The sequence below is a fragment of the Neofelis nebulosa genome, chromosome 7 (assembly GCF_028018385.1).
Source record: "Neofelis nebulosa isolate mNeoNeb1 chromosome 7, mNeoNeb1.pri, whole genome shotgun sequence".
Lineage (NCBI taxonomy): Eukaryota > Metazoa > Chordata > Mammalia > Carnivora > Felidae > Neofelis > Neofelis nebulosa.
In genome coordinates, this window is record NC_080788.1 from 109,862,561 (window position 1) to 109,890,403 (window position 27,843).

The window sequence follows — 27,843 nt, forward strand, 5'->3', positions numbered from 1 at the left end:
GTGGGCCATTAGTTTATGGCTAGGTTTCATATAAGTATGTCATGGCTAGGCTTTTTCCTAAATATTAATGGGGGACTTGTGATTCAGTACTTCAAAATAGTTATTTAAGATACAACTACTAAGTATAGACTCTATCGTTGGAAATTTTAATGTGCATTAAAATTCCCTCACTAATGAAGTGGAGAAGAGACAGAAGATGAGAATGACTTATGAGAAATCTTGAAAAAGCACTGCAGAGAGAGAGACTTTTACAGTGTAGTTCCAGGGATGAGTGTTGGCTGGCTGTAAGCATTCCATGGTCTTATGGCATTCATCTTTGAATCCCTAGAATACAGCCGGATATTTGGTAGAGTCACACTGGATGTCTGTTGAACTAAAGTAATATGACAGCTCTGGGAGTTAGGCTAGCAAGGCTGAAAATTGTTGCTCAGGAGGCTCTCTGCACAGGGTAAGCACTGACGAATGCACAAAATGTCCTAAATCAGGGTTCTAACTGAGAGGTAGAAATGTTGCCATAGTAATTGAATACTGGTGAGTGTTTGCTTCCCTTTAGCCTAAAAGCTAAAACATGGAGTGCACGTGATTTCTAAATGGATGAAATTTGTGCCCACCTAAGTATACTACCAAATAAAAGCCTATTTAATTCACTGCGTCTTTCATGCTTCCTGAATTATTCCTTCACCCTACTTTCCATATCTCCACTTCTCCCTCAGAAGTAACAGCTGTGGAGACCAGCAGTTGTGATGCCAACCTCTGTAGTCCTGGCAGTTGGCTAGTGCATCATTGGGCTGGTGGGAGGTGGAAACCATGACCATGAACAACTCTGCGTTTGCGGGAGAGAATGCATCTGGAACCAGTCACTTCTCGTGACCATCAGTGTCCTCATTTACTTCAGGTTTGGGGGGCATTTTGAGTCTAAAGCACATCATTGCCTGAATATCTTTTTGACTTGACTTTGGAGTAAAACAGGAGAGTGGTAATTTAGAAAATTTCTGAATTAATACTTCAGAAGTATTGAGCTGATGAGAATTATGGAGAGACAATCACATGTGATCCAGTGAAAAGGTGGCTTATTGACAATATCTCTGTATAACCTAGGACTAAAATGCCCGAGATGGGAGGAGTGGTCCCTCTACACAAACTGGCAGAAATTAGAGATGATGGAGGTAGTTTCTAGGGTTTTTATGTTCACAAGTTCTCTCCATCTAGATTTTCAGTAGAGAAATAATGTGCTTGTATTCCCTTTATAATTTCCTCCATCTCCTTTACTGTTTCCTTTGTATTCCTGTCCTTTTTTTGTTAAACATTCTGTGACTTTTGGGGCGCCTGGGTGGCGCAGTCGGTTAAGCGTCCGACTTCAGCCAGGTCACGATCTCGCGGTCCGTGAGTTCGAGCCCCGCGTCAGGCTCTGGGCTGATGGCTCGGAGCCTGGAGCCTGTTTCCGATTCTGTGTCTCCCTCTCTCTCTGTCCCTCCCCCGTTCATGCTCTGTCTCTCTCTGTCCCAAAAATAAATTAAAAATGTGGGAAAAAAAAATTTAAAAAAAAAAAAAAAAAAAACAAAACATTCTGTGACTTTTTCAGTTAAAGTCTCCATATAAGTATGATGTGCATCCTATCCATTCACTTTCTCTAGAATAACTGTAAAATGATGAACAACACAGCAACTCATGGGCTATTACCCTAAGTAGAGTATCTAAACAGCAACATCTCTTGGCCCCACCTCCCCTTTTCTGCAAACCTTAGGGGCTTTACCAATTTTAGAATAACATCACACATTGAACTTTTTTATAAAGTGATTCCCAAGGTCAAAGTCGTTTAGGCTGCTCCTTTACCATAGCAATTGTCTAGACTCCATCCAAGAGATGCCAGGAAGAAGGAATCAGAAGAGAGGCTCTTGATCTTGGTCCTTACCTTTGAAGATAGATAAATTCATTTGTCTCTAACTTGGTATAAATTGATGGGGAATAGTGCAGAGGAAAGCCTATAGATTCTGAGTTGAGATGCCTTAGACAGAAAATTCCCCCAAATAAAATGATCTGAATTGATTTTAATTTCTCAGAATTGGTATATTGGTTTGCTAGGGTTGCCATAATGAAATACCAGACATGGGGTGGCTTAAACAGTGGAAATTTGTTTTCTCCTGGAGGCTGGAAGTCCAAGATCAAGATGTCAGAACATTTGGTTTCTATTGAGGCCTCTGTCCTTGTCTTGTAGACAGCTACTTTCTTGCTGTGTCCCTAAAAGGACACCAATCAGAATAAAGCCCAATCCTTGTGACTTCATTTAACCTTAATTACTACTCTAAAGGTCTGTATTTCAAGTACAGTCACATTCTAAGGTACTGGGGGATTAGGGCTTCAATTTATGAATTTGGGGAGACACAATTCTTTAACAGTTGGCTATACACAATTTGCCATGCTCACAACTTAGAGTAAACAGTGAGGGAAACCATCAAGCCACATTGTTTCCAGATATTGATACTTATTTACTGTTGTTGTGTTTCTCCAAATAAAAGAGCCCTTACTCATTGTAAATTCATCCTGAACTGTAAATATATAGCTCATTAAAAAAAAAACTCATTATAATTTTATAAAGAACCAGGCAATGTTTTTTTCTTACGTGCCATCCCACTTAAATTCTAAGTGCTTCTTGCAAACTGACCTCCTTTCACACTGATGTAAAATTCTCAGCTATGAAATGGGGCAGCTAAAAGCCTTTAACTTGTCCTAAGTCCCACAATGCCTAACCTGTAAGGAGATTGTCAAACAAATGAGCGTAGACCTAGAGGAAATTGACCCAACCCTAACAAAAACAAAAAAAAACCCCATTAGATCTTTAAATGAAATGGACGTATATGTTGTTTTTCTAAGCTATTAAAAATTATTGACATTAGGCATGCCAGATATTGGTAACTTTAGTCAAAAATAATGTCAGTTACTATTGAAGCTTTTATAGGTTGATGGAGAACATAAAATATATTTCTAAGTCTGAAGTACGTTTTTCAGTAAAATTATTTTTCACAGATTTCTTCTAACAAGGGTGGCCTTAACTACCAGGTAGTAATAGTTACACACGTTTATGCTTCAGTGTATTTATTTGTTATCCATTAATTGTTATTTCCCAAGTCTGTTTACTTGGAATTTGTTCCTATTTGTACTATGTATTTTTTGCCATATTTGAATACTGTTTATCATTCAAATAATGTTTCAAAACACTGAGCTGTGATACCTGGTTATTGAACACCTGTTTTCTGGAATGCAGCTGGTGATAGGAAGTGACAGCTCATTGTCTTTGCAGACAGTAGAGTCTCTTCATCTTTCCCATTCAGATGACTCAGTGTTCATTGTGAAAACGATGAAGAGGATACTAGACTTATTTCAGCAACTCTAGGGATATGGTCCTTTGAATTCTAGATTGTCAAGTCCCTTACTTGAATATGTATAATGAGATAATTCAAGCAATATATTCTAATTTAATTTTAACTCAGCATTCAGGGTTTGCTATTCATGAAATACATAACCTGATTTTTTTAAAAAAATCAATGAATTTGATGATATCTTGAAACCTTATTTCATTCTCTCTGGAGTTGTCATGGCAACAGAGAAACCAGGGTGCTATGGGGGAGATGTGATTTCAGACTTCTGCTGTAGTTATTCCTTTGTCTAGTCCAGAGAGGATAATCTGATGGCTGCTTTATTCAAAAAATTACATTTATTATGCATTATGCTAGTATAGCAGTCATGGAGAACTCAGATTCTATAAGATCACTGGCCTTGCCACTTTACCTAGTAAGGTGGGTTCAGGTTTTCTTTGTCCTATTTACATTTCTGTTTTGTGACTGGTAGGATATTTTTGATATGTATAGTATCCAGTTAAGGGTATTGGATCTTAAAACAAACAGGATGGAGAATACAGAATTGAAACAATTGAATTTACTAAGTGGTTAAGTTAAACACCTGAATTACAAACTTTCTGCGTAAATATGAAGTTAGCTTTGATTACAGATCCTGCCCCACAGATGATCTAGGCAGCTCACTGTCTTATCCCATATTGTTGAGACCCCTGAGCCTGCCTGGTAGTGGCTTTCTGTCCACTTACATAATATGACAGGTTTCCCATTCAGCATGCAAATCATCATGATACTTTTTTTTTTTTTTTTCTTGCTCTTTGATTTTCTTTGTCCTTTTCTCCCTTCTGCTTCCCTTCCTCCATTTATTTCCCTCTCCTTTTCTGGCCCACTGACCCTCTGACCCCCTTCCTTACTTCCTTCTTTCTTCAGATGCTTTATCTTTTACATTCACTGCACTGAATTTACCTACCACCCTGTATTGCCTCCAACTCCAAGCTCATTCCACTTTGCTAAATAGACTCAATTAGCTTCTCTCTGTTCCCACCTCTCTCCCCTCCCCTCCCTTCCTTCCTCACTGAACTCAACCCTATAGGTTTATATGTCCAGCAGCTAATTACTTTGTAGTGCCAGGTCTGTGCTCAGAGTAGATGGAGTCCTTGTGGAATGTGGTGAAAATCTCAATATACGCTGCACGATTGTATGCAAAAGCTGAAGTCAGAGCAATAGGAAAAATGAAACCCCCAGGGGTTAGCAGAAATCATGAAGAAGGTTTTAGTTATTATGGAGAATTGGCAGCACTCTGAGCCAGTCATATCTAGATTTCCAAGGGTGAGGGAACTCTGACGTGTTTATTATATACATGTAAGACAGAAACAAGCAAGCATTTAAACACATTATAAACAGATATATACTAGGGAAGCAAAAGATGGGCTTATGAATGCATCTTTGCAATATGTATACCACATTAAAAAATTTCTTTATTCAGCTCAAAACTGAAATAGTTACTACATTGATTTCTTAAGGGCATTTTCCCCCATTAAAGGTTAATTTGGAGTCCAGAACCATTGCAGATTGGGACAGGAAAAAAAAATGGAAACATTTTCTTGGTAGGTGATAATGCTTAGTGTTCACAGATCAAGGTCCAGATATAAGACATTAAAAGAAGTCATACTTTCAGATTACAAGAGTGACAGGAATGTCTGTATCACCATACTAGGCATTATTTGGAAGAATTTATCCTCTTGTTTCTCGATTTAAATAAACCATAGTCCATTGTTAACTCTCTTAACTACTGAAGAAGTCTTGTGTATTTAATGGCTGCCTGATATATACTTATAGTGGAGCACTTGGACATTATGCCACAGTAGATTTAGATATTATTTAGGTAATTCGTACTTAAAAATGCACTGAACAGTAAAGACATTTTCATTGAAAACAGACAATATGAAAAATTTAAGATGATTAAAAGGCTTTAATTAATGATAAATTCAACCCTATGCTGGCATAATTAGGTCTGAGCTTTAGACACACTGAAAATGTCAGCTTTCCCAGTTGGCACTTCTATAATCATAATGGCTTTTCACGATTAAAAGAATTAAAGCCACTTCCAAAATAAAAGCACTTCATTCTTAATTCAACCTTGGTTTGCTGGAGTGGAATAATGGACAGTGGCCTTAGTTCTACACTCAGTTTATATGAAAATGGGTGAGGAATCACTAGAAGCTTTACTAATGTTTGCCCAAAGAAGTCTGTTAATCAGTATAGAACCAAAAATAGAAGCAAGAGGATGAATGTTTGATGAAGGTGGTATTGAAATTGTGGGCCTCACTATGTTGGTTGGGAAGGCAAAGTCTCCCTCTTTTCCTTGTCTTCCCTGCTCTTCTACACACCAAAGCCTCAAGATATATGGAGTACTGAGCAGGTGCAAGCTATAGCAAGCATTAAGTGTGGTACGCACATTCCCATCCAAATATCTAATAAACATTTCACAATTAATTTGTCCCAAACTGAAATTAACCTCCAAATTTGTACCAATGTCTTCCCCATTTCAGTTGATGCCAACTCCATCTACTCAAGCCAAAAACACTGGAATTATCCTTGACTCCTCTCAATCTCTCTTACCCTACATCTAGTCTATCAGGAAGTAGTACCAGTTCTATCTTCAAGATATATCCAGAATCAAATAATCTTTGCTGTGACTGTCCTAGTTGAAACACAACAAATTCTCCCTTCTGCGTATCTTTTCTTCTTATAGTCTTTTTTTTTTTTTTAATTTTTTAACGTTTTATTTATTTTTGAGACAGGGAGAGACAGAGCATGAACAGGGGAGGGTCAGAGAGAGGGAGACACAGAATCTGAAACAGGCTCCAGGCTCTGAGCTTGTCAGCACAGAGCCCGACACGGGGCTCGAACTCACGGACCGCGAGATCATGACCTGAGCCGAAGTCGGACGCTTAACCGACTGAGCCACCCAGGCGCCCCTCCTATAGTCTATTTTCAAGAGCATCCAGAACAATGTTTTTTTTTTTTTCTAATTTTTAATTTCGACATAATGTCAGATTTATAGAAACTCTACAAGAATAGTACAAAGGTTTCCTTTAAATCCTTCATCTAGATCCCCCAAATATAAACTTTTTCTCATTTACTGTTTTTGGTTAAATGTTGCTACATTCTCTTCTGTAAAGGCACACTATTCTACATTTTTACCCCTGTGGGGCCCCAATCAGGGCCTGGTGCTTGTTTTACGTGCAGCAGTTTCTTGTTTGCTTTTTGTTCTTCTATGGAAATTTATTTAAGCTTTCTATTACTAATGGGGTCATTTTCATAAACTATATGTTCCTCAAAAATATAAAAAAAAACCTATTTCATACAAGTTTTCAAATTTGTCTCTCCATAACCTTGCAAATAGTGTGTTGGTTTTTTGAATTTTTACCAATCTGTTTGGTGAGAAATGATATCTCAGAATTGTATTAATTTGAATTCTATTAATATAAGTAAGATTGAATGCCTTTCCATGTGTTTAAGGGCTTTAAAAAATGTTTGGATTGTTTTTTTGTGTTTTTCATTCATTTTACTATCAGGATTTTGGTCCGTTTTTTTTTTGTCCTCCAGAATTTTTTAAGAATTCCATATTAATGTTATTGGCTCTTTATTTGTGATATATAAATGTTTTTCTCTAGTATTCTGTCTTATGACTTTGTGGTGTGTTTTGTTTTGGCCTTGCTGAAGTTTTAAGTTTTTATGTAGTCAAATTTAACAGTTTTTGCATTTTCTCTGGATTTTGAGTTACAGCTAGAAAGACCTTTCCCCACCTCCAAGATTTTATAAAAATTCATTCATTTTTTTTCTTGTTCTTTTGTGGTTTCATTTTTTTTTAATATTTATATTCCTGAACCACTTGGAGTTTATTTTTCTGTACGAAATGAGGTATAGATCTAATTTTGATGTTTACCCAAATATCAGTTATCTCAGCGCCAGTTATTAAAATATCAATTCTTGCCCCAGTGACTTGAGATGTTACCTCCATCATACATTAAAATATTCACTTTGGTGTGTATCTGGACTTTTAATCTTTTCCCACTGGACTGCCTATATGCCCGTGTACCAGTACTGCTCTATTTTAACTATAAAGGTGTTATAGTATGTTGTAATGTCTGCCAGGGCTTGTTTCCTAGTAGCTCTCTTTTATAGTATTTCCTGGATATTCCACATAAAATTTGAATTAACATGTTTAAATCTATTAAAAAGCTTACTAATATTTTCTTGGGGGTTGCATTAAATTTATACCTTATGAAGAACTGATAATCTATAAGATGTTGAGCCACATTATTCAAGATGTAAGAATGTCTTTCCATTTGTTCAAGTCTAATATTATATCTCAGGAATGTTAAGTTTTCTGTGTATAAATTTAGTACATTTCCTATTTATTTCTAGGTGTCTTATTTCCTTTTTGCTATTATAAATAAGACTTTCTTTGTCATTATATGCTCTGATTACCTTTTGTGTTTCTGAAAGCATGTTTGGTGTCTGCATGTTAATTTTATGTTCTGAGTTTTTTGAGTTACCTTTGTCATTGACTGTCTGGGTATATGATTATATAGTCTGTAAATAATAAATTTCTTTTTTTCCCCCCAACTCTTATGCCTCATAGTGTTTTCTCTCATCTGATTGCATTGGCCTCTGGAAAATTTTAAATAGTACTGTACTTTGTGGGTATCCACTTATGTTCTCAATACTCATTTTAAGAACAGGGTGAGTTCTGTTTAGTTGAGTGATTTTTACCAAAAACACGTTTTAAAATTTGTTAAAGAATTTCTCCACTTATGGAAACAAAGTGGTTTGGAAGTATTACTATGAAGTCTTATTTCCTGAAATTGAGCCAACTTTACATTTGGAATAAATCTTACTTGGTCATGAAGTATTGTTTTCATATTACCATGCTGGATTCTGTTGGCTAAAAGCTTTGTTCTTATTCCATAAAAAGAATTGGATCATTTTCCTTTATTTTCAGTGTTCTGGAACTTATTGTGGAATGTTGGTACTATCTGGTCATTAAATATTTTGCAGAACTCCCCTGTGAAACCATCAGGGCCTGGTGTTTATTTTGTTTGTAGCAATTTCTTATTTGCTTTTTTTCTTCTATGGAAATTGGTCTGTTTACCTCTTCTATCACTAATGGAATCATTTTCATAGACTGTAAGTCCCTAAAAAAATGCATTTCATACAGATTTTCAAATTTATTTCTCTAAAGCACTCTCCTATTATTTTAAAGCATTTCTTCTATTTTAATGGTTATTTCCCTTGCAATTTCATATTTTGTATTTATATTTTCTCCCTATATTTTTCTGAATTAAGTTAACTATTGACTCATGTGTTTTTTTCTTTGTTAGAGATTTTGCTTTATTAGTTACATCTTCTGATTTTCTATCCTGTACCTTATTAGTTTTTACTTTTATCTTTAGTATTTCCTTCTTTGTGTGTTCCTTTGGTTTACTTCATTTTTTTCTTTCTTGTTTTTTAGAATAAGAATTTAATTAGATTATTTTAATTCTTTTTATTGATAAGTGTTTCAGACTCTGAACTTTTCTCTTTTCTCTCTTAAATATATTCCACAGAATTTGCTAGGTGGTGTTTTTATTATTTTATTTTATTTTATTTTATTTTTTTACTCCAAGGACATTTTTAATGACAATGTAAAATACAAATATGTTATATTAATTTTTATTTGTAGTGACAAAACTCAAACTTTCTACAGAGCCCTTAGTGGATCCATATGTAGTTGATAAATATCCACATCCAAAACCTGATTCATTTTTTAAGTTTACTTTTATGTGTTTATTTTTTTAAATTTTTTAATATGAAATTTATTGTCAAATTGGTTTCCATACAACACCCAGTGCTCATCCCAAAAAGTGCCCTCCTCAATACCCATCACCCACCCTCTCCTCCCTCCCACCCCCCATCTACCCTCAGTTTGTTCTCAGTTTTTAAAAGTCTGTTATGCTTTGGCTCTGTCCTCTCTAACCTCTTTTTTTTTTTTTTTTCTTCCCTTCCCCCATGGACTTCTGTTAAGTTTCTCAGGATCCACATAAGAGTGAAAACATATGCTCATGGATTGGAAGAATAAATATTGTTAAAATGTCAGTACTACCCAAAGCTATCTACACATTCAATGAAATCTCAATCAAAATTGCACCAGCATTCTTCTCAAAGCTAGAGCAAGCAATCCTAAAATTTGTATGGTACCACAGAAGGCCACGAATAGCCAAAGTAATTTTGAAGAAGACCACCAAAGCAGGAGGCATCACAATCCCAGATTTAGCCTCTACTACAAAGCTGTAATCATCAAGACAGCATGGTATTGGCACAAAAACAGACACATAGACCAATGGAATAGAATAGAAACCCCAGAACTAGACCCACAAAAGTATGGCCAACTAATGTTTTTATTATTTTAAAAGAAATTCTGTAATTTTGTTTTTAGTGTCCCTTTCATCTAAGAGTTGCTTAATATAAGATTTAAAGTTTTTTATTTCCAAAATAATAAACTTTTTCCCCCTCGTTCTATGTATAATTTCTAACTTTATAGTAGTATGATCAGAGAGGGTTGCTGGTAATATTTCTCCTTTATGGAACTTACTGATGTCTGCTTTGTGATTGAATATATGGTCAACTTTTGTGAATGTGCTTTGTGCCCCTGGGAAGGTGTATTCTCTATTATCAAATCATAAAATTTGATATAAGTAGTATTCATCTTGTTGATTATGTGGTTTAAATTTTTATATCCTTACCTCCCTTTTGCCCACCTGATTGTTTGATACTGAGAGTGGTATCTTAATGTACCCTTTGGAAAGAAGTCACCATGTGCATATGTGTAGTGTGCCCATGAAGTAGAGTTATGCGTGTCTTCCTTTAGGGTGACATATTTACATCAATTATTTGGAATTCTGCACAGAAAATATATTATCCCCCACTTATTTATTCATGCAGTCCTTTATTTACATTGTTGTAGATTCATGGATTCTTGTATTTTGGTTTATAATCCAAAACTAAATTTATTTTGTTGCTCATATTGTTTCAAGTTGAGACATTGGGAGTGTCCTAGTTGGTTCCTATGTCCTTTGACATACTCTTATTCTATATTTTATTTTTTAGCACTTTTTTGGCACTGCAGTCCTCTCCAAGTTAACTTTGTATATTTATTGGAAAATGGAGAAGATACTGGAAATCAAGATGTAGGCACTGGGTGTACTCATTGCTACTGAGAGTCATTGCTTCTAGACCCTCTCAGCTGACAGAACAGGGAAATATGTGTGTGTACTAACCTGTGAATATAACATATCTGTAATTCTTTAATCATATATGTATAGTAAGTGGAACATGAGTTCATACTGAGATCTCCAATTCTAACTACTGCATAGATAAATCTAACATTCTTCCCTTGCTTATCTTGTTACTTTTCACTGTAACAGTGAGAAATCTGGCTTCTGTATCCATTTGTTTGTTTAGGTCCATTGTGCGTGACTAATGGGTTCAGAATTATTAACCTGTAGCTCCATGCGAAATAACTTTATTAACTAGAATATCATACTTATGTGCAGTTGTTTTTTTTTTTTAACTTCATTTTGACAGAGCCCATTTCTTTCTTAGTGGTAGTAAGGTCAGAACCTTTTATCCCCACCCCTTTCAGTGAAGTAGTTTCATACATTTGTAATGTAATTGGATTGATTGTTCACATCTAAGTTACATCCTGAGACTCCCTACTTCCTAAATTATTTTTTTAATATTTGTATTATGATTCACTTTCTTGTGCTGTGATTTCTTTGGACTTTGACTAGCACACAGTGTACCATTGCAGTGTCCTACAGAATAGTTTTACCAACCTAAAAAATTGCCTGCATTTCATCTAGCTGATGCACTCCCTCCTCAACCACTGGAAACCACTGATGTGTTTATCAGGTTTTTTGTTTAGTTTTCTCATTATGTCATATAATTGTAATCATAATGTACATAGCCTTTTCAGACTGGCTTCTTTCACTTGGCTATATGCATTTAAGGCCCATCCATGTATTTGTATGATTTGGCAGCTCAGTATTTTTAATTGTCATAAAATATTCCATTGTATAGATATACCAAAATTCACTCACCCATTGAAGGGCATCTTAGTTATTTCAGCTTTTGGCACTTAGGAAAAAACTTCTGTAGACGTTTGTGTGCAGATTTTTGTGTAGACGTAAGTTTTCAGATCAGTTGGGTAAATATATAGGAATATGTGTGCTGGATCATATGATAAGGGTATGTTTGGCTTTGTAGGAAACTGCTAAACTTTCTTCCAAAATGGCTGCATACTTGGCATTATCTTATTGGTTAGATTCTGTATTAAGATGCTAATAAAAGTGATGATCAATGTATACCTTTGTTTTCTTAATTTTAAAGTTAATATTCTTGAATCTAATGTAGGCTGCTTTTGGTTACACCTTATGAGATTAAAAATATTCCTTATTATCCCTAGTTTCCTGATAGATTTTTTTCCAAAGCAAGTATTTTATTTGATACTTCTATTTAAATGGCCATGTGGAGTTTTCCTTTCATCTGTTAATCTGGTGAATTACATTTATACATTTTTTTTCTAATATTAAAGTGCCCTGTGTAATAGCTGCTTCTTATGGATGTACTGTTTCTGTTCTCCTCCACGTCACCCAAATTCATATTGAAATCTTATGCCCCAGTGTAAAAATATTAGCAAATGGGGGTCTTTGGGAGGTAATTAGGATTAGATGAAGTCACTAGGGGAGGATATTCATCATGAATGGGATTAGTGCCCATGGGATACGAATCATGAGAGAGCTTGCTTCTACTTTGCTCTTTTTTGCCATGTGAAGATACAATGAGAAGTTGGCAGTCTGCAACCTGGAACAGGGATTTCACCAGAAGTTGACTGTGCTGGCACCCTGATCTTTAAATTTTAGCTTCCATAACTGTGAGAAATAAATTTCTGTTGTTTATAAGCCATGCACTTAGAAATATGGATGGTAAGGTCCATTCTGATGAGTTCTCAGACAAAAATGAGTATGTTGTTGGAAACTAGAGGAAAGGCAGTATTTGTTATAAAGTAGCAAAGAACTTGGCTGCATTGTTTGCATCCTAGTGCTTTGTGGAAGGTGGAACTTGGAAGCAATGAAATTGTGTATCTACCTGAGGAGATTTCTAAACAAAATGTTGAAGGAATGGTGTACCTCCTGATTGTTTGCAGTGAAATACAAGAGGACAGAAATGACTTGAAAAAACAATTTTAAGCAAAAAGGTACCAGACCGTGGGGCGCCTGGGTGGCTCAGTCGGTTGAGCGGCCGACTTCGGCTCAGGTCATGATCTCACGGTCCGTGAGTTCGAGCCCCGCGTTGGGCTCTGTGCTGACAGGTCAGGGCCTGGATCCTGTTTCAGATTCTGTGTCTCCCTCTCTCTGACCCTCCCCCATTCATGCTCTGTCTCTCTCTGTCTCAAAAATAAATAAACGTTAAAAAAAAAAGTACCAGATCTTAAAAATTTGGACAATTCTTATCCATACTGCAAAAGGAGAAGGCATGTTTGAGAGAACGCTAAGGTATGGTCAACCATCCATGAGATTAGTATGGATGTGTGAACCATGGACTTAGCCATCCCAGCAAGACAATGGCCTTTTTTGAACTGAAGAGGAAGGAAATGGGAAGAAATGATGACAGGCTGTGAGATTGCTTATATTTTACAGGACAGAATCATAGAGTGATTTAGCTTCAAATGTTTGTTACTCTTCAAAATAGGGGAAGAATGACCTGAATATGAATTAAAGACTATCTGGGCTGCCTATTTGGTTTCAAATTGGGGAACCATTAGCTTGTTTTCAACAGACCATTTGACCTCTTCCCAAAGCTATAGGGGCAGAGCTGACCAAAGTGGTGGAGACAGGCCCTCCAGGCAGAGAGACCTGGGAGCACAGGTTCTCCTCAGTATTTCTGCAAAAGCAGGAAGCCCCAGAGGGTCCAGAAGCAGAACATCAAAGAGGATTATTCTTGAGTCTTTAGGTCTAATGTAGTTTGCCCTGCTAAGTTTTGGACTTGCTTGACATCTGTCACTTCTTCCTTATTTCTCCCTTATTTCTCCCTTTTAGAATGAGACTTTGTATCCTGTGCCTGTCTTGCCATTGTATTTTTTTTTTAATTTTTTTTTCAACGTTTTTTATTTATTTTTGGGACAGAGAGAGAGACAGAGCATGAACGGGGGAGGGGCAGAGAGAGAGGGAGACACAGAATCGGAAACAGGCTCCAGGCTCCGAGCCATCAGCCCAGAGCCTAATGCGGGGCTCGAACTCACGGACCGCGAGATCGTGACCTGGCTGAAGTCGGACGCTTAACCGACTGCGCCACCCAGGTGCCCCTTGCCATTGTATTTTAAAATACATAACCTGTGGGGTGCCTGGGTGGCTCAGTCCGTTGAACATCTGACTTCGGCTCAGGTCGTGATCTCGTGGTTTGTGGGTTCGAGCCCCGCGTTGGGCTCTGTGCTGACAGCTCAGAGCCTGGAGCCTGCTTCAGATTCTATGTCTCCTTCTCTCTCTGCCCCTCCCCCATTTGTTCTCTCTCTCTGTCTATAAAAAATAAATAAATGAAAAAAAATATGTAACTTGTTTTGGTTTCATAGATTTTTCTCATGTTACCAATTCAGTCATTCATCACATTCTGTAGGTTCTTTATTCACCATGTCTTGAAGCTGTCCCTAACTTGATCCCACGGTTATTCTGATTCAGGCTTCCATTATCTCTGAGATGAAGTATTATAATACAGTGGTCTTATTATCACTTATTTTCTCCTGCTGTACTTGTTCTGATGTCCAGATATTCTGGATGAATTGATGGGGGCTCAGTGTGAACAATTCTGAGAGTTAAAACCTCCAAAAAGATCCAGTCATAGGGGGTACCTCACAGTGCTATGATATTTGTTTGCCTCCAGGGATTAAACCATTTCCCCATTTGCCTCCAGGAATTAAACCATTTTTTAAATATCAAAAAAATCATGTGATTTTTGGCAGGGGGAAGGGCAAAGAAAACAAGAAATATGGTAGGTGTTACTCCAAATCATATCCATAATCACTTTGAATGTTAATGGTGTAAATGAACCAAATAAAATACAGGAATTGTCAGAGTGGGTCAGAAAACAAGACCCAGCTCTATGTTGTCTACAAGAAACTCACTTTAAATATAAAGACACATTTAAGGATGCCTGGGTGGCTCAGTCAGTTAAGCATCCAACTTCAGCTCAGGTCGTGATCTCACTGCTCATAAGTTTGAGCCCCACATTGGGCTCTGTGTGGGACAGCTCAGAGCCTGGAGCCTGTTTAGGATTCTGTGTCTCCCTCTCTCTGTCCCACTATTGAGTTTCTTCAAAAATGAAATAATTACAAGTCTAACAAAATATGTAGAAGATTTATATGAGGAAACTACAGAACTCTGATGAAAGAAATAAAAGAACTAAGTAAATGGGAGATGGTCCATGTTCATGAATAAGAAGTCTTAATATTGAGAAGATTTTGCTCTCACCTTGATGTGTAGCTTCAGTGCAATCCCAGTTGAAATCCTAGCAGTTTACTTTGTGGATAACAACAAACTGATTCTGAAGTTTATGTGAATAGACAAAAGACTCGAAATAGCCAACATGATACTGAAGGAGAGGAACAAAGTTGGAGGACTGATACTATCCAACCTTAAGAATTATAAGGCCAGAAATAGGTCATAAATACCGTCAGCTGATATTGGCAAAAGAGCAAAGGCAATACAATAGAACAAAGATAGTCTTTTAAACAAATGGTGCTGAAATAACTGGACATCCATGTGCAAAAAAAAAAACAAAAACAAAAAAAACTATAAACAGACCTTGCATCCTTCACAAAAACTAACTCAAAATGGATTACAAATTTAACTGTAAAATGCAAAAGAATAAAGCTCCTTGAAGACATTATGCAAAATATACAAAGGATTCTTAAAATTCAACTTAAAAAAAACAACACCAAAATCCAGTGAGAGATGGTCCAAGATCTTAACAGATACCTAACCAAGGAAAATATACAAATGTTAAATGAGCGTATGAAAAGATGATACACATCCTTTGTCATCAGAGAAATGCAAATTAAAACAATGAGATACTAATGCATATATTTTAGAATGGCCAAAATCTGAACTACAACATCAAATGCCAGCAAGAATGGGTAGCAACAGGAATTCTCATTCATGACTAGTGCGTATACAAAATGGTACAGACTTTAGAATTTAATTCAATGGTTGCTTACAAAACTAATCATACACTTTATGATTCACAATCAAGTTTCTTGGTATATATGCAAAGGAATTGAAAAAGCTATGACCATACATAAATATGCACAAGGGTATTTATAGTAGCTTCATAATTGCCAAAACTTGGAAGCAGTCACAGTGTTTAATAGGTGAATGGACAAATAAACAGTCATACATCCAGACAATGGAATATAACTCCATACTAAAAGGAAATGAACTATCAAGCTATGAAGATATAGAGGAGACTTAAATGCATGTTACTAGGAAGCCAACCTGGAAAGGCTACATCCTGTATGATTCCATCCATGTGACATTGAGAGAGGTAAGGAGAAGGCAGGGAGAGTTATCACTTCCTCTTTTTAAAGGCCACCAATCAGGTGGGATTAGGACACTACCCTTATGACCTGATTTAATGTTAACTACCTTCTAAAAGTTCTCTAAGTATAGCCACATTGGGATTATGCAACATATGAATTTTTGTTTTTTTTTTAATTTTTTTTTAATTTTTTTTTCAACGTTTTTTATTTATTTTTGGGACAGAGAGAGAGACAGAGCATGAACGGGGGAGGGGCAGAGAGAGAGGGAGACACAGAATCGGAAACAGGCTCCAGGCTCCGAGCCATCAGCCCAGAGCCTGACGCGGGGCTCGAACTCACGGACCGCGAGATCGTGACCTGGCTGAAGTCGGACGCTTAACCGACTGCGCCATCCAGGCGCCCCACAACATATGAATTTTTGGAAGGACACTGTTACATAGCAGCCTATAAAGGTCAACTTAATTGAGTCCCTGCCTGCTTCTCTGACCTCATCTTTTGCCACTTTCTCCTCTACTCACCACAGCCCACTACTGGGCTTTTGTTTCTGCTCCTTGAGCCAGGGTCATTGTTGCATCAGTCTTTCATTTGCCTGTCACTTGACCTGGAATACTCCCCTCCCAGAATTTATCATCTTTCATTGATCAGCCCAAGATGTATTCCTCATATAACATTGCCCTTACTACTCTAGTGACTATTTTTTGTTTTGTTTCCCATTTTATTTTCTCTTTTCTACTTTTACAGAATTTTACACTTTCAGACATGATGATCTTCATATTCTATTTTTCCACCAATTTTGACAGCTAGGATTCAGGAGGTAGATCCAGGAGTTAGGAAGTGGGGCACAAAGAAACCAGTGCTATGAGGCATTTATACCAGAGAAGGTGGCGGCAGCTGCATACAATCTGAAGAGGTAGCAATACCAGATGTTCTCGCAGCATTATCCAAAATAATATGAAGGTTATGAAAGTTGCACCTGGTGGAAGCAGTAGCTGTGAGGTCTCCATCAGACTGATTCCAGAGTGTGATTAGGGACATCGTTATTCACTTGCTAGCTTATTAGCCTGATGTAGCCCATGCTGAGATTCTGAGAGCTATTTAATATCTGTTAATAAATTCTCCCTCAGCTTAAAATCAACTCAATTTCTATAATTTGTAGTTAAGAAGTCTGATATGCCACCTTTCAAAAATACTTCGCTTCCATTTACTCTTTTAAATAATAGTTTTGAAAACTTACCTCATATTAGTCACAGTGCAAAGCATTTGACATGCACTATGTCAATTAATTCCTTTAAGACAGGTACTGAATTATTCTCTTAACCACTCACTGTATGATATTTTCAAGACCTATATATGATCAACATTCATGTGCTCATAGTATCTAATATGATTTGCACTGAATGGGTCCTCGACAGGTATTGGCGATGTACTAAAACATTGGAGAGAAACTTTTTCTTAGTCTGCTTAGGCTGCCATAACCATACCACAGACTGGGTGCTTAACAACATAAATATATTTGATCACATTTCTAGAGGCTGAAAGTCTGAAATCAGGGTGCCAGCATGGTTGGATTCTGATGAGATCTCTTTTCCTGGCTTGTAGATAACAGCTGCCTTCTGGCTGTGTCCTCACATGGTAGAAAGAGCAAGCAAGTACTCATTGGTGTCCATTCTTATAAGAGCACACTAATTCCATTACACCTGGACCCCACACTCAGGACTTAAGTTACTTCCAAAAGGCCTCGTCTCCACGTACCATCATCACACTTCAGGGAAGGACTTCAATGTATGAATTTTGAGGGGACGCAGACATTCAGTCCATAACAGATAAATACATGGACATCTTGCAACTGTTACCTTTGGGTAAAGGAAGGTAGCCTATGAGCTGAGACACAAGATGGAGTACAAGTGAAGGAGTCTTCTCTAAGGAGAGATAGTTTGGGAAAGTGTAAGAATAATAATATGGCTGCTTTGCTTCAACAGCTGTAAAAGCTTACATATTAATAGAACTACACAACAAAAAATGATCTCAGCCTTATTTCTGTTACTCAGATTAATGAGGTAAATTTGGTTACCTAAGGATTACCTACAGAAATAATGCTCTTTCATATCTCTCATTGTGAGTTTCCATTTATTTTTGGTTTGTTCACCAGCTACTCCTTTGACGGATCTGCAGTTGTATTAATCGAGGGTTTTGAAACTCCCTTAGGGAGAATAAGAGGAAATGGAGGAAGAATTAAACATCCATCCCTGTGCAATTTTTGCTATTCATCCTATTTGCCTCTCCTGTGGCTTTTGGCCCTCTCTTCTACTTGATGACTTGGATTAGATAATATCCTCTGACCTATTATTTGAATTCATTGTTTAGTCTTATTCCCACCCCTGGCTTCAGTCTAGGGAGCTAGAGAAGGACAATGAATAGAAATTGGGATTTGTTAACACCCGTGGTTCTGCATTAATGAGGCAAGATTCTGGAGCTTTGAACCATCACTGGCTCAGGAGGGAAGAACAGCAGTGTCTCCCCACTGAGTGCATTCTGGCGGCATCTCAGCTAAGTCACAGTGTAGTTCTTCCAGCTACCCCATGACGGTGGATCACAGTGCAAGCTGGCAGAGGAATTGGCATTTCATAGACAAGTTAGAAAAAGTTTAAGTATTTGCTATTGTGTAGTGGCAAAGAGAATGGGGTTTGCAGCACAAATCCCAGAATGTCAGTGGTGACCACATGTGTTTTATATTTGAAATATATGGCAATGGGAAGACCAGGGGTCTATCAGCAGAAGCTCCCAGCAACACAGGGGAGTTACAGCATTTGTCTTATTTTAAGAGCACGTGATTGAAAATGTAGTCTCTTAAGTCAGCTTTTATAGACATATAATACCAATGCTTGTGATTCATGAAATACTGCCTGTGTGCATCTGGAGTGTGTACATGTGTGTGTGTGTGTGGAGGGGACTATAACATTTCACTTTTAAGGTACACTGTGTTGCAATCTAGAAGGTTGTTTTGGACTTTAAAACTATCCTTACACTTACCTTATATATACTAGACTTACGTGGAGTACTCATGACTTTTACAGCACCTAACTGATAGAATCCTTGCCAATAGGTGACTCTGGCTCTGGCTTTCCTATCAGCAGTTAAAGCTTTCCCTCCTTGTACCTTGCATCTATATTCCGCTTTGTTTCTTTCCACTGGCCTGGTCTCCCTGTATGCCCCTAGATTCTACTTTGCTTTGTCTCTTTGTAGCTGGTGTGCAGGTGTAGTCTAGATGATGTCTGTAGGGAACACTTGGGATCTAGTGAATTTTTGGAACATCAGAGGTCACAAAGAGTAAAAGGATTCCAAGGTCAGACACTCTCAAGAAGGCTATCATCCATTTCCTTTGTGGCTTGTGGTAAGCGAGAGGGTACCTGCTAATTAACGCTAACGGGGCTCAAAGAAAAAAGTAGGAGTTCCCAGAATGTCAGCTTGAAGTAGAGAAATTTGTCTACCATTTTTATAATGAGTCAGTATCCTGTTGGTGTTCCAGGGGATATTTTTATTTCAAGAACCAGATCCAACCAACCTTTCCTACTCCCTTCCCTTTTGACCATTTCTTGATAAAGGTGGGATTTAACATCAGGAGAATTGGGGACTTAGAAGTTATCACTCCATGATGATTTGGGGGGGGGGGCTGGTTTTATGGTCTGACGACTGAATTTCTCACTCAACACATACTTGTTGAGCATCTCTTATGCTCCAGGCATGGTTTTGGGTACTTAGTATCTGTATCATATTAAAATATCAAGAAGTGGTGATCAGGGAAAGGAATACTGGGAGTACATGGGAAAGGAGGTGGGTTACAATTTAAAATTGGGTGGTTAGGGTAGGTCTCTTTTGAAGGCGACATTGAAACAAAGGCTTGAAGGAGGAGGGAAGGGAGTTGACAGGTACATTTTGGCGAAGAGCAGTTCTGGGCAGAGGAAATATTACTACAAATACTGTGAGGCAGGAGTGTGTCTGGTGTGTTAAAGACCAACAGTAAGCTACTATAGCTGGAGTGAAGTGAGCAAGGTGGGGATAAAATTGAGGGAGTAGCAGGGAGGGCAGTGAACCAGATCATGTATGGCTGTTTGTGTAGACCATTGTAAGGACGTTAGCATTTTATATATGACAGTCATATATTGAACAAATTGACCTGTGTTTTCAAGCAACCTCCTCTGAATTCTTGCTCTCAATATGTGGTCCCTGAACCAGTGCATTGGAATTACCGAGACCCGTTTAGCAATGCAGAATCTCCACCTCCATCCAGGACCTACAAACCAGAACATGAATTTTAATTAGATAACTGGATTGTCTAGTTTTAACTAGATAATTGGATTGTCCAGTAGTTGATGTATACATTTACATTTGATAAACTGCAGTATAAGTCCTATTTATCACTGTATTAACAATCATATCTATACTTTAAGTTTTCCAAAAGATACTACTTTCGGAGGGTATGCTCCAGGGAGCTTTGTCTATTTCTGCTCTGGCTGCCCCACAGAGTTTATAGAGTGCAGTTTCTATAGCCATAATGGAGATTTGTGCTCATTCCATGGACAAGTGCAGTTGTGGCAGAAAGACATGTAACCAGCCAGGGAAAATATTTTCTTGTTCTCTTTGTATCTAGATCTGACCTCTTAACTACTTAACATCAATGAAATGTGTGATATGTGCTACTTTTGAGTCAGGGATTTTAAGATGAGAGTGGGACTTCTCTATTCTTTTTTTTACTATCCACCCAGAAATATGCAGAGAACCAAGGCCAGTATGAGATAGAGGAAGATGGAAAGTGGCTGGCTTCTTGGACCATTATGTGGAGAAAAGTTGTCCACTGCCACAGGGAGCTATTATGTGACTGAGAAACAAGCATTTAAGTCACTGAATATTTGGGGTTTGTTTGTCAGAGTGTCTAGTGTTATCCCAACTCAAAGATCTTCTAACATTAGGGTCATCCAGAATCACTTGGAGGGCTTGACAAAGCACTTATTGCTTGACTCCACCTTCAGAGTTTCAGAATCTCTAAGTCTGGGGTGGGGCCTGGAAGTTTTCACTCCTTACAAACTTCCTGGTGATGCTGATGTTGCTGATGTGGGGGCCACACTTGGAATACCACTGCCTTAACTAATAAAATATCTATTGGGAGGTCTCATGACCTTGAAGGGTGTATCACCCAACTCGAAAATGTGAAATTCGTCTTATGCCAAGTTAGCCCTAATAGGTACCATTTAGTGCCACTGTATTGGCTGACTTGCCTGATGTTTCTATGTTCAGTGCAAAAAGGATATAGTGGGAGAATTGAAATTCATTAAGCTTAATTGTGGAGGGATATGTTAACTGATACTGGTATCTCAGCTTTTCTAATTATTCCACGCTTCATTCTGCTCTTCCAGTCCCCTAAGAGAGCAGTTGATTTATGACCCTCATAGAATTCTCAGCCTAAGTGGCCTTGTTTGGATCAGTGGGAGTACTGCTGAGCTTTGGATGATAGAGAGGTAAGGCCATTAGATAAGGCTGGGCTTCCTCTGCCTCTCAGAAGAGGTAGGGGACATGTAGGTCTTCTGGCCCCACCCATATCACAAACCAAAGTTTCACTGTCACACTTAATGCTGGAGTTTCAGTTCAAAGGATTTCTGCAGTCTCTGTTGGAGTATTGTAGGCTAGGCTGAAATGAATTAACTTCTCCGCTTAGAAAAACTTGCTTCAGTTTTGGAAGGAGTTACTGTACATCTTTCCAAATTGTACTTCATCCTTTTAAGGTGCCTCATGTGAATTAAGGCTTGGAATTCTTAGGAGAAATTTGTGATTTTATGGCTTCTCTCATCCAAAGTGCTATTATTAAATTATCATTCTGAATTGTTTCACTGACAACTCTACTTCTTAAAATAGAGATCAGTTATATTCCTGGACACTGGCATCAAAAGCTGAATCTGAAATTCTAATTTCCAAATGGTTGCTTGTTTTTAACTAATCTTTTTCTACTTTCTAAGTTCTCTTGATTTGTTTTAGAAGACAAAACATATGTTTCTTCTCTAAGTATATTTTGTACTTACTGCCTACACATAATGGGTACCATTTTCATTTGCTTCTCTGTCGCTAATTGTTGCCAGGGTCCCCTTTTCTTACCTGAGTGTTGTACAGCGCTTAATTTCACTTCCAACCATATTGATGATGTCAGGGCAGGTTGGAATGGACTTGTACTGACACTGGCAATGTCCTCAGAAGGTCTAGGTGTAACCTGGCTGGCTCCTACCTTAGGGAATGCTAAAAAGTGTGCCTGTCTTCCTTTCCTCCCTCCCTCCATCCCTCCCTCACTCCTTCAAATATTTATTTGCTTAATCAGTGCCAGGCTCTGCTGATTCAGCAGTGGACAAATTATGGAGTTATATTCTAGTGGAGGACAGAAACAATGAAAAATTGAGCAGAGATACAGAGTCCAAATAGAATGACATATTCTGAAGATAAAGCAGGGTACAATGAGAGACATGTACTGGAATGGGGTAGATAGTTGCTAGAGGGTGCTCAGGGAAGTCTTATTTGAAGAGGTGGTATCTGATCTGATCCGTAGATAATTGAGCCACATGAGGACCTGAGGCGAGTGTGTTCCAGAGAGAAGGAAGGGCAAGTGTGAAGGCTGTGAGATGGGATTGATGTACTTGGGGAACAACAAAGAAGGCCATGGTGGCTGGAGTCTACTCAATAAACAGAGGAAATGGTGTTGTTTGATGAGGTCAGATCTGGAAGAGGCCTGTTCATATGGACCTTATAAACTAGTGAATTCTTTTGGGGACACCTAGGTGGCTCAGTCGGTTAAGTGTCCGACTTTGGCTCAGGTCACGAGGTCATGATCTCACAGTTTGTGGGTTTGAGCCCTACATCAGGCTCTGTGCTCACAATGTGGAGCCTGCTTGAGATTCTCTTTCTTGCTCCTCCCCCACTCATGCTTTCTCTCTCTCTCTTTCTGGAAAAAAAAAAAAAAAAGGTTAGTGAATTCTTTTATATCATAATTTCAGTCAAAATCTTGATAGCTGAAAGGAATGGATTCTTTTTCATTATTTTTATTTGTGCAGTCTCCTTAATTAGTTACTTCATTTCCTAAATGATGCTCTGTCTTTATTAATGGGTGCTTCAGAGACAAAGCCTGCTTTAAATTCTAGTACTAGCATTCTGAGTGTTCATGCTTCCCTCACCTTTCTGTTTTGGGTACCAAGGGGAGGTTAACCTAGTGGCAGCAGGTTGAATGGTGCTGCAGTGGAAAGCTATTCAAAGTTATCTTTGTTGAAGTGATAGATATTTCTGATTGAGGAAAGCTGATAGGGACATTGCAGCTATAGCAAAATGAGTAAGGATTTCCCGAGGAGAAATATTTAGTTGTCAAGTGCAAAACATTTTTAATTTTTGTGGTTCTAGAAAATACCTCCATTGAAAATGAAATATTTAATTTCATAGTTTTATAACAGAATGTATTGAAAACATGGGGTTTAGAATCAGAAGACTTTGCTGTGTCAGTTCGTGGCAAGATCATTAGGTTTGTGATAATGGGCACCTTCATTTCTATGTGCAGTGGAGCCTGGGGGTTAACAGCCCATTCTAAAGGCTGACTGAGCTTGGTTCTTCTCTTTACTAGCTAGCTCTGTCATTTGGGTAAAGTAACAAAACCTTTCAGTGGCCCTGTTTTCTTACCTGTAAAACGTAAAAGGTTTATTGAAAAGATTAAATTCTGTCATTCAGGTAATGCATATAGCATAGTATCTAACTCACAGTAAAAGTTATGATTGCCATTATCAATGCTTACTTTGTTCTATTACTATACCAAGCATTTTATTTTTATTTTTACTTCCCTAATTAAAAGTTTACTGGAGTAATTCACTTACATAGTTTAAAAAGTCAAAATACGGGGCGCCTGGGTGGCGCAGTCAGTTAAGCGTCCGACTTCAGCCAGGTCACGATCTCGCGGTCCGTGAGTTCGACCCCGCGTCAGGCTCTGGGCCGATGGCTCGGAGCCTGGAGCCTGTTTCCGATTCTGTGTCTCCCTCTCTCTCTGCCCCTCCCCCGTTCATGCTCTGTCTCTCTCTGTCCCAAAAATAAATAAAAAACGTTGAAAAAAAATATTTTTTTTAAAAAATAAAAAGTCAAAATACAACAGGGCACATAACAGTGTCAGTGAAGGTCCCTTGCCCCATCCCACTCCTTAATGGGAACCACTTTCAACTTAAAAATTTTTTTTTTTAATTTTAATTTTTATTACTTATTTTTGAGAGAGTGAGAAAGAGCAAACTGGTGAGGCCAGAGAGAGAGAGAGAGAGAGAGACAGACAGAGAGGAAGAGAGGATCCCAAGCAAGCTCTGTGTTGTCAGCTCAGAGCCTGAGGCAGGGCTTGAACTTAGAAACTGTGAGATTTTGACCTGAGCTGAAACCAAGAGTCAGACACTTAACCAACTCAGCCACCCAGGTTCCCTGACCACTTTCAACTTTTTAACTTTTTTCTTCTGACTTTTTTTCTATATATCTAAATATGATACTATTTTTTGATTTATATACTTTATATGTTATCTGTAGACTTTATCTTGGTAGGTCTGCGTTTCCTCCTCTTCTCCCAGCATTTTCCCCAAGCAAGATGGACATATCCCAACACAAGTTATATTATTATGACATACCTGTCTGTCAAATAGTGTACTATGAATACTCTTGCTTTTTTTTTTAAACAACTTCTCTCCCCTGAAGCTGTAGAAAGCTCTTTTATGCATCTCTCTCTCTCTCTCTCTCTCTCATTGTGGTGTGCTTAGTTTTCTATTATGTAACTGTCATTAATTTTTCAAATTCCCTGACAGAATTGCAAAAACCCATGGAATCATGTTTCCTATAAGATCAAACAAGCCAGCTAATCTATTAGGCTTTTTTTTCCCTTAAGAATAAACTTATGGAGTGTTCTGTTTTCTTAATCCTGGACTAATTGTCTTGGCCTGCTGCACATGTATTTTCTCAGGACCTTGATTTATCTCTGTTTCCTGAATCCAGTGTCCTCTTTGGTTTTATTAAGCATTTCCTGTTGTAACTTTCTGAGAAAGTGTACATGGGGTGCAGTGTTTGAGTTCTTGACCATCTGACATGTCTTTATTTTACCCTCACACAGGGTTGATGTCTTGGCCAGGTAGAGAATTCTCAGGTGAAATAATAATGATTCTCAGAATATTATTAAAACAATTACATTTTCCATAACACACAAACCCATATTCTTACACTCACACATGCATGCAGCTTCTTTTACCTCAGTGTATCATGGTGATGAGCCATGTATGCTTTTTTGTTGTGTGATTTTTTTCGTTCTCTTTTTTTCGCCTGGACTGACTCACTTGATTTTGAGGTTTTTTTCCCTATTGTGTTATAACCTCGATGTTGCTCTTGTAGAGTCCTACTGACATTTTTTATCCCACTTCCTTTGTTATATTGTCTGTGATTTATACTCTGAGTGTTTTAGAATCTTCTTTTTATGCTTGGTGTTTAAAATTCAATGGTACTGTGGCTTGATGTGCTTTTGTTTTGTGTCAGTCCATGTGCTGAGCACGTGGTGAGCCCCTTGAATCTAAAAATGCATGCATGTTCAACAGTTCTAGCAGTTTCCCCTGTACCTGCTTTTTGATCATTTCCTTCCAACTGTTTGCTGACTTTTTGTTTTGCTTTCTTCCTGGAACTCCTATAAATTAGTAGTGCAGCTTTGTGAGATTTTTTTTTTTTTTAACTTTCCCTGGTTTTCTGTTTTCTCTCCACCCACTGACCTCCAGCTTTTGGGAGAAATTCTTAAAATTTCTCTCAGTTCTTCTATTGAATTTTAGTAGTTTCTTATTCTCTATTCTATAAAAACCTTTTCCATATGGGATCAATAGCATTTTACCCCTCTGAAGCTACTAAAATATTAAATGTATTTTTATCTGTTTTCCCTATGCATTTTACAGTCTTCATTTTTGTTTTTGTTTTTATTTTCACATTGGAAGTTTCCCTCAAATAGCTGTTGATCTTGGTTTTACTTTCTTTGAGAGTAAGGCCCTCTAAATTTAAAAAGATTGTAAACTGTCCAGTGTTGGTGAGAATATGGAGAAATAGGAATTTTCTTAGCTTATTTTCAGGAAGGTAAATTGTTACAAAATAACTGGGGAAAATTAGTTTGTGTATAAATTTGGAATATGCATACTTTATGACCCAGTGCTTCTACTTTAGTTAAAAACCGAGCAGAGAGGCCTAGACATGTGCAAGAAGAGATACATGCAAGAATGTCTGAAGTATCATTCATAATAGGCAAAAAATGAAAACAAATGAGACATCCATTAATAGTAGAATTGATACAAATTTGTTCTTTAATGGAACATTATACAGCATTGAAAAATCTAGACTATGGATACCTGCAACAACATGAATGATAGGCTATAGTTATCTTCAGCAATATGGATAAGTCTCACAAATATAATGTTGAAAAAAATCATAAATAGTAGATACCTATTGACAATAGAGTGGATACATTAAGTGTGGTGTTGTCATCCAAGAATATTATACAGCAGTAAAAACAAAACAAAACCCTCCAGATGCTTCTGAATTTGTAGGTCAAACTCTCAAGCATACTGTTGGGGAGAAGAAGCCAGATAAAAACAAGTATCTTCTAAACATTCGTCTGGTAGGATTCCAAAACAGGCAACACTAAACTGTGGTGTTAGAATACAGAATAGTAGTTATATTTGAGAAGAGGAGGGAGGAGTCACCTTTGGGAAAGCCATGAGGGGAATGGCTTCTGTGTTGCTAGAAGTTTTTCTTGATTTGTTTAGTGGCCATGTAGGTGTTCACTATGTGATATTTCACAGAGTATATTTCATTTATATTTTAGGCACTGTTTTGTTTATATGTTGCATCTTAAAATATTTTTTAAAATAGAATGAGGAACTAAAAATCATGGTTGGAAATTTTGTGTGCATGGTCAAAGCTGAACAACTAAAGATCTAATGGCCAGGGATCTAGAAGTTTCCTGAGGGGACCCTAAGTGTCAGTGTTTCTTAATTTTACCTCTACTGGAGTTTGTCAGTTATGCCAGACTAGAGAACAAGATACCAATTACTTGCCTGAGGCAGTATTTGCCTGACTGCCAACATTCCTAAAGCAGAGCGAAGAAAAGAGTTGGGGGTCTTGTCATTCAGTATGCCATTTTTAACTTAATTTGTTGAGCTGATTTTCAGTAGGGTGCTTCCTCTACCCTAATCCTCCCTGGGTTTATAATGTGCATGGTTCAATTTGTCCAGCAAATAAATCCTGTTTATGGAGTGGAGAATGCTTGGGGATATAACTATTCCTAATGCATATTCTTAAATGTCTTGTTTCAGGCTTTTGCTTCTCTTGTCTCTTTGGAAGAATAAGTTAGTACCATTTCAGGACCTTTCTGGTGTTTTATATTACAAAATCCCTCATTTCTTGTTTGCATCCCATTCATTACCCTGGGTATTTGACATTCAGATTTCTTACATCTTCTTCCTTCAGTCCATATTTCATCTTCCAACACTCTGTTGGCTTTTGTTTATGGTTTTGTCTTTGTGGGTTGAATTTATGGTTGAATTGCATCTCCCCAAAATTCATATGTAGAAGTGCTAACCCAGTACTTCAAAATGTGATCTTATTTGGAAATATGGTGTTGAGGCTCCTGGATGGCTTAGTCAGTTAAACGTCTGACTCTTGGTTTTGGCTCAGGTCATGATCTCACAGTTTGTGAGTTCAAGCCCCGCGTCAGGCTCTGTGCTGATAGCATGCAGTCTGCTTGCAATTCTGTCTTTCCCCCCACCTGTCTGCCCTTCCCTTGCTTGT

The 27,843-nt window shown here is 37.7% G+C and overlaps 1 long non-coding RNA gene across 1 annotated transcript in view; it reads left to right on the top strand.

Annotated features, from left to right (window-relative positions):
• Nucleotides 1–8,319: 8,319 nt before the first annotated feature.
• Nucleotides 8,320–27,843, top strand: part of LOC131517322 (uncharacterized) — a 35,446-nt gene continuing 15,922 nt past the window's right edge. The window contains exons 1-2 of the long non-coding RNA XR_009264522.1: nucleotides 8,320–8,546; nucleotides 10,506–10,677. This is a non-coding gene — a long non-coding RNA (uncharacterized LOC131517322). The remainder of the gene's footprint in view (nucleotides 8,547–10,505; nucleotides 10,678–27,843) is intronic.